This window comes from Pinus tabuliformis, chromosome 4_2 (genome assembly GCF_031772625.1).
Source record: "Pinus tabuliformis cultivar Carrire ecotype Pingquan chromosome 4_2, CPIR1, whole genome shotgun sequence".
NCBI lineage: Eukaryota > Viridiplantae > Streptophyta > Pinopsida > Pinales > Pinaceae > Pinus > Pinus tabuliformis.
Genome location: NC_142304.1, coordinates 777198394 through 777207071, shown reverse-complemented (window position 1 = coordinate 777207071; position 8678 = coordinate 777198394).

Below are 8678 nucleotides of genomic sequence, written 5' to 3'. Positions count from 1 at the left end.
GATTCCGATAAGTATTTATGGAGATATGAATTTATTTTGTTTATGTAATTATTATCAAGCCGACCAGCTCTTATGTAGGCTCTAGAAGCCCAACCGACGTGTCTATTCATCATCCTCGTTGTGGTATAAATAGATGAGGATTTGATATCATTCACACACAACTCTTGAGTGATCTCCTCCTCTCCACGTCTTGGGTTTTGGGAGGAGGAGTGAGACATCAAGAGAAACACACGCTGGCCCAAAGATGATGCCCTACCAATGCATGATGATGCCCTAAATGGAGAACGCAGTCATGAACTAATTCGTTGTTTTAAGCAGCCCTAAAACGAAGTCAATTGATGCCCTAATCGCTGCTATGCCCTAGCCAGCCGCAGGCTTATGAGGATGTTAACAATACGCATATACGCAGTCTTACGCAGGGCATATATCAGTCACAGTTATATGCATATACGCAGGGCATATATCATTGTCATAGATACGCATGTACATAGTCTTACGCAGGGCATATATCAGTCACAGTTATATGCATATACACAGCGCATATATCATTCTCATAGATACGTATGTACGTAGTCTTACGCAGGGCATATATCAGTCACAGTTATATGCATATATGCGGGGCATATATCATTGTCATAGATACGCATGTATGTAGTCTTACGTAGGGCATATATCAGTCTCAGTCATATATGCATATACGCATCACAGTCATAGTCATATACACATACATACCATTGTCACAGCCATATGCAATATACACCGACCATACGTAGATTGGAATACATTGAAATGGAGATAAGAGGTCGCAGTCACATAAAGCAAACGCACTAAGGTTTGACTGCACCTAGGGTTTCGGTGCAGTCACAACCTCGATGCCAGGAGCAATGAATAACGTCATCGCAATAAAGAAGAGTCACAGCATACCTATGATCTGAAGGAGGTATCTCACATTCTTTCATGTGAGTATTGGAGCAGATCTGCTCTACAGGATTTATCATATTGCTTGGCAGAAATGATAAAGGAATGATGAAGTCTCAACAACATAACAGTGACAAGGGTTACATAATAAAGCAGTAATGAGAATCACTGTCTCAACAAATATATACAGTGATGACAAAGGTATATTGCAACAATCCACATAATGATGACTTCAATGAAGATCTCATTGACATAATGTAATGACTGTCTTAGTGCATCCATGAAAGCATAAATATCACAGTGAGTGGATCATGTTGATATGAAGCAACAGTGAAGATCTCTATAATGATGGTTTCAATGGTGCTGAAATGAGAAGTATCTCAACAGCGATGGAAAAGAGAATTAGAGATCTGGTATATGGATCTCAGTGACATGCAGCGGTGACTTGGAGTACATCATGTTAGATGAGATCATGAAGCTTGATATGGTGCATGGGCAGCATGAAGCATGACGATGCATGGGCAGCATGAAGCATGATGATGCATGGGCAGCATGAAGCATGATGAGATCATGGGTAGCATGGGCAGCATGAAGCATGATGATGGATAAGATCATAGACATGGGCAGCATGATGATAATCATGATTAGTATAGCATGGTGCAGTGTGCAGTGTTGCAACTATAAGACCAAATGTAGCACGACAATAGGTGAAGGAGTCACCTTGGGAATCAATTGAAGCAGAATGTCTTCAACTGATCTCATCGTTATACGAAATGATCTATGCTAGATCTAGATAAGTCAAAGTGTTGACTTTTGTTGTAAATGTACTATCTCTCTCTCTCTCTGCTAAACTTTGAAGAACATAAAAGAAGAATTGATCAAGGGTTTCCTCACACATGGTGGGGTTTGTCCCTGGCTTGCGCCACATCCTGTGTCCTCTTGTCTTGGCTTGTCTTCTGCGTTTTATATTTATGTTCTATCTGCAGTTTATCGTAATGCTGATGTGATTGCTAACTGTGAAAATTTAAATAAATTGCTCTAGCATAGAACATACCTAATCTTAACATGGTATCAGAGCTGAGGTGAAGACAATGCGCAAGCAAGAGTGAAAAAGCAATCACCAAAGGTAGTTGGGACAAGACAGAAGGATCGATGGGTTCCTCATAATTCACCTAGGGTGAAGTCGAAGCAGAGAATGTTATCAGAATGGCGCAGTGGAAGTTTCTGATGACCCATCTAAAGATCACTTCATTAGGAAGTTCAGATCTAAGGGTGGAAGGAAACGCAGATGCCTTGTTCGGCCGTTATGCAAAGGAGTGTTTGAATGGCAGAGACACATCGCTTGATGAAGATAACAATGATTCTTGGGACATCTTCCATAATCAAAGGAATGAATGGTAATGTAGGTCATCAAGGAAATGGTCGACTCTTCCATGAAAGCAAGAAACCCCTGAATCTCTTTTATGTCACTGATCGCAAGAAGAACCTGATGACCATCTCGGAAATGGAAGTCAAAGGTTACAAGGTGGCACTTATCGATGGAAAGGTACGTGTTTGAAAATAGATCTTTTAAAGATGTTTTTTAGTTCAGGGTTGTATCAAGTCGCAGGAAGTCCACTGGGGACCATGTCCATTGACTCAGCGCCGAAGGTCTGTGAGTCAAATGGTGACTAGGATGCCTGAATTCAAAAAGAAGCATGAAGGTACATGTCTGAAATGTGTCGAAGGAAAATATTATAAGGGGACCATTCCACTCATACAAAAGGTTCACAGGTTTGGAACAACCCGAGGAGTTTGAGAATCATGATCAAGGAATCTCATGTATGCAGGTGGAAGAAAGCCCTCTATGGCTTGAAGAAAAACACCTCGGGCATAGTATGAGAGGACTGATAGCTGTCTAATGCAGCTGAGATTCACTAGGAGTAAAACCGATCCAAACCATTACTCGAAGGTTGTGGATGATAAACCTCTCGTACTGGCACCTATGTCCGATAGGTGCAGATCCTCTCATTTATAGGAGACAAAGGGAGTTGGATTCTAAATGTGGGAAGATAAGCTGCAAGCTTGTGACTGCCTCGAGGATCTTAACTTTCAGAAGTTATATGGTAATGATGTCGGACCAGATTTGGGAAATGCCTCTGAGTTTCATAAACTCATTCGCGTTGATGTTCTTGGATAACCTCCGTCCGGACATCTGTGTTGTAGTTAGCATGGTGAGCTCATATTTGGTTGAGCCTCACTAGTTTGGTGCCAAGAATCTTCTAAGATATCTTCAAGGCACAATCTCTCATGAATTGAGATACACTGCCAGAAATATGAAACCACATGATTATTCAAATGATGAGTGGGCAGGTAGTATGGAGGATCACTAGAGCACTTCTCAGTGCTGTTTCTCTTTGGAATCTGCCTCGATAGCCTGGATGAGCAAGAAGCAGAAGTCGGTGACTCTGAGCACCACCAAGGCAGAATACATTGCTGAAGGTATGGCCTTCTTTGAGGTAGTCTGGTTGATGAAGCTCTTCAGTGAGTTGTTTGTACACATGATGAATACCACTGTGATTCTCTGTGACAACCAGAGATGGGATTCGATTATTGAGGAATCCCGTATTTGACAATGCTCCAGCATATAGACATCGAATACTGCCTTATCTGGGATATGGTAAGTCGATGATCAAGGAGGCTCCATCGAACTAAGATGATGTACAGGACAGAGCCTTGAGGAAAGATCAAATTTTTTATTTTCCTGAACGACTTGGAGTCATCGAGAGACCTTTGAAGAAGGGTCCTGCATGTTGCATACATTGAGCTCTGGGAGCTCTGGGGGGCTTGCAGTTCTACTAGAGCAACATACGACCACAGGGTGACTCACCCTCCCCTGGTGGTGCGCACTGGAACAAGATGATTCGCTTTCTTGTGGGACAAGATGATTCGCTCTCTTGTGGAACAAGATGATTCGTTCTCCTGTGTAGCAAGATGATTAGTTCTCCTGTGAGGCATGGATTGATGTGTTCTCCATGGTGGCCTGGATTGATGTGTTCTCCATGGCGATTGTAGCAGGATTGATGTGTTCTCCTGTGAGGACAGGATTGATTAAGTTCTCCTGTTGAGGCATCCTACCCATGCAGTCTGGGACTCATGGGAAGTACCTCTCATCTGATCAATGAGCAGGGAAATGAAGTTAGGGACCACAGTAGTACTGATGGACGCATCGTTGTATCTACCATACTCCCTATGCTAGGATGACCTCCATTGATCTGGGATCAATGATACTGGTCTGGGACCAGTGGTAGGAGTTGTAAATACTATGATGCTGACTTCAGGTCGGTTGAGACTAGTCTGGGACCAGTGGTACATACTCCGAGACTGACTTCGTGTCCGTGCAGGACTGGTCTGGGACCAGTGAGAGTCATACATACTATGACGTTGACTTCGGGTCGGTTGAGACTTGTCTGGGACCAGTAGTACACTCTCTGAAACTGTGATACTGGTCTGGGACTAGTAGTAGGAGTGGTACCTACTGTGATGCTGACTTTGGGTCGGTTGAGACTGGTCTGGGACCAGTGGTACGCACTCTGAGTCTGACTTCGGGTCAGTGGAGAATGGTATGAGACATTCTCGACCAATTCTTCTTCTTCATAGTTCAGCAGAGCAGAGCAGAGCCAGCAGAGCTGAGCAGAGAAGAGCAAAGCCAGCAGAGCTAGGCAGAGTAGTGCAAGGCACTAATGGCAGAGATAGTACAGTCGTACATATGGATCAGCAGATGGAGTTCTCCCTAGTTGAGAGGGAGTGTTAAATTGGAAACTAGGGCCAAACTCCATGTGGGTCGGTTTATTTATGGCAGCTGATATTTTTATTGGATCCCTCTCGTCGAGAGGTGTAGGATTGATCCAAAGATCATCCGATTCCGATAAGTATTTATGGAGATATGAATTTATTTTGTTTATGTAATTATTATCAAGCCGACCAGCTCTTATGTAGGCTCTAGAAGCCCAACCGACGTGTCTATTCATCATCCTCATTGTGGTATAAATAGATGAGGACTTGATATCATTCACACACAACTCTTGAGTGATCTCCTCCTCTCCACGTCTTGGGTTTTAGGAGGAGGAGTGAGACATCAAGAGAAACACACGTTGGCCCAAAGATGATGCCCTACCAATGCATGATGATGCCCTAAATGGAGAATGCAGTCATGAACTAATTCGTTGTTTTAAGCAGCCCTAAAACGAAATCAATTGATGCCCTAATCGCTGCTATTCCCTGGCCAGCCGCAGGCTTATGAGGATGTTAACAATACGCATATACGCAGTCTTACGCAGGGCATATATCAGTCACAGTTATATGCATATACGCAGGGCATATATCATTGTCATAGATACGCATGTACGTAGTCTTACACAGGGCATATATCAGTCACAGTTATATGCATATACGCAGGGCCTATATCATTGTCATAGATACGCATGTACGTAGTCTTACGCAGGGCATATATCAATCACAGTTATATGCATATACGCAGGGCATATATCATTGTCATAGATACGCATGTACGTAGTCCTACGTAGGGCATATATCAGTCTCAGTCATATATGCATATACGCATCACAATCATAGTCATATACGCATACATACCATTGTCACAGTCATATGCAATATACGCAGGTCATACGCAGATTGGAATACGTTGAAATGGAGATAAGAGGCCGCAGTCACAGAAAGGAGACGCAGTAAGGTTTGACTGCACCTAGGGTTTCGGTGCAGTCACAACCTCGATGCCAGGAGCAATGAATAACGTCATCGCAGTAAAGAAGAGTCACAGCATACCTATGATCTGAAGGAGGTATCTCACATTCTTTCGTGTGAGTATTGGAGCAGATCTGCTCTACAGGATTTATCATATTGCTTGGCAGAAATGATAAAGGAATGATGAAGTCTCAACAACATAACAGTGACAAGGGTTATATAATAAAGCAGTAATGAGAATCATTGTCTCAACAAATATATACAGTGATGACAAAGGTATATTGCAACAATCCACATAATGATGACTTCAATGAAGATCTCATTGACATAATGTAATGACTGTCTTAGTGCATCCATGAAAGCATAAAGATCACAGTGAGTGTATCATGTTGATATGAAGCAACAGTGAAGATCTCTGTAATGATGGCTTCAATGGTGCTGAAATGAGAAGTATCTCAACAGAGATGGAAAAGAGAATTAGAGATCTAGTATATGGATCTCAGTGACATGCAGCGGTGACTTGGAGTACATCATGTTAGATGAGATCATGAAGTTTGATATGGTGCATGGGCAGCATGAAGCATGACGATGCATGGGGCAGCATGAAGCATGACGATGCATGGGCAGCATGAAGCATGATGATGCATGGGCAGCATGAAGCATGATGAGATCATGGGTAGCACGGGCAGCATGAAGCATGATGATGGATAAGATCATAGACATGGGCAGCATGATGATAATCAAGATTAGTATAGCATGGTGTAGTGTGCAGTGGTACAACTATAAGACCAAATGAAGCACGACGATAGGTGAAGGAGTCACCTTGAGAATCAGTTGAAGCAGAATGTCTTCAATTGATCTCATCGTTATACGAAATGATCTATGCTAGATCTAGATAAGTCAAAGTGTTGACTTTTGTTGTAAATGTACTATCTCTCTCTCTCTCTCTCTGTTGAACTTTGAAGAACATAAAAGAAGAATTGATCAAGGGTTTCCCCACACATTGTGGGGTTTGTCCCTAGCTTGTGCCACATCCTGTGTCCTCTTGTCTTGGCTTGTCTTCTACGTTTTATATTTATGTTCTATCTGCAGTTTATCGTAATGCTGATGTGATTGCTAACTGTGAAAATTTAAATAAATTGCTCTAGCATAGAACATACCTAATCTTAACACTTCTCAAACATTTAAATCCCACTACAAGAAGACTAGAGGAAAGAAGTTTGGCTTTCAAAACAAGAAATCAAGAAGAAGATCATCTCGTCCCAAAAAGAAGAAGGAGATGTCAAAATTTCAATGTTATGGTTGTCACAAATTTGGACATTATAAAACGGACTGTCCTAAAAATGGCTAATAACAAAAAGAGAAAAGGAAAACAGCATGCTTCCATAGCTGATATTGACGATGAACATCCAAAAAAGTATAAAGGTAATAGTGATTTATTTTACTTTTCTGCTCTAACAGGTTCTATTGCAGACGATGATGACATGTGGCTAGTATATAGTGGTGCTTCAAGATATATGACAGGAGATCATGGAAATCTCACTAGCATGATGGGAAGAAGATGAAGGAGATCATGGAAATCTCACTAGCATGATGGGAAGAAGAATATCTCATAGGGTAGTGCTTGGAGATAACCACAACTATGTAGTCAAAGGAGTTGGAAAGGCATCCCTTGAGCTAGAATCTAGTAATAATATCCATCTCAACAATATTCTATATGTGCCAAGTTTGAAAAAGAATTTAGTCTCTATTTCATGTTTGGAAGATAAAGGAGATGGAATATTTTTGTTGATGGAAAAGTACTAGTATGGCCCAAGGGCTCTAGCATAGATTATGTTAGAGTTATTGGAATTCGTGAAGGGAGGTTGTATAGGCTCGTGGGTCAACTAGCTCAAGCTTTAGTACATAATGAAATTAATACAAGTGAACTATGGAATAGGAGATATGGTCACCTTCATTATAGAGCATTACATGATTTGAATCAAATAGTCTCAGGTGTTCCTGAATTGTAGATAGATCATAAAGGTGCATGTAAAGGTTGTGCACTCGGAAAGAATATCAAGAACCCATTTCCAAGTAGTGGCAATAGATCTAAATAATTTTTGGAATTGATTCATTCTTATGTATGTGGTCCTATGCGTGTGAGATCTCTTGGAAGTTCATTATACTACGTGATGATCATTACTGACTTCTCCCATAAGATGTGGATCTATCTCATGGAGACCAAAGATGAAGTCTTCACCAAGATTCACAATTTCAAAGATAAAGTGGAAAACTTCATAGATAAGAAGACCAAGATTCTGAGATTTGACAATGGAGAAGAATACACCTCGAAAAAAATTGTTGCATTCTATAATAAAAATGGGATTAAGGAGTTGATTGTTCCCTATAATCCTCAACAGAATGGTGTGGTAGAAAGAAAGAATGGGTCCATTGAAGAATTTGTCAAGGCTATGATGCATGATTAGGATTTGTCAATGTTATTATAGGGAGAAGCATCATTGACAATTATATACATTCAAAATAGAAGTCCACATCGAATTATGAATATGACTCTTGAAAAAGTGTTCACTAGATGAAAGCCAGAGGTTGGGCATACGAGAATATTTGGTTTACATGTTTACATCCATGTTCCTAAGGATAAAAGGAATAATATAGAACCTTCAGGAAAGAAAGGTATATATTTTAGTTATAATGATTCATCAAAGCCTAGAGAATCTACATTCCAGAGCAACGATGGATCGAGGTCAACCAGAATGTTACCTTTGATGAGAAGGTTGTGTATTGGAAGTCTAAGGAAGTTTCCATGGACTCCTACGATGAAGTAAAGAATGAGGCTTCTAAGGAGGAATGTCCAAGTTATATAGAATGTCTCAAAGAGACATTAGGCCATGTGAACCAGTAGAATCTGTTACTATTCCAGAAATCAGAAAGAGACCAACATGGCTTAGATCTACATTGGAAAAAGTTGAAGAACGTGCATCTCCAGATGGCACATCCATAGAAAGTAAGAAACA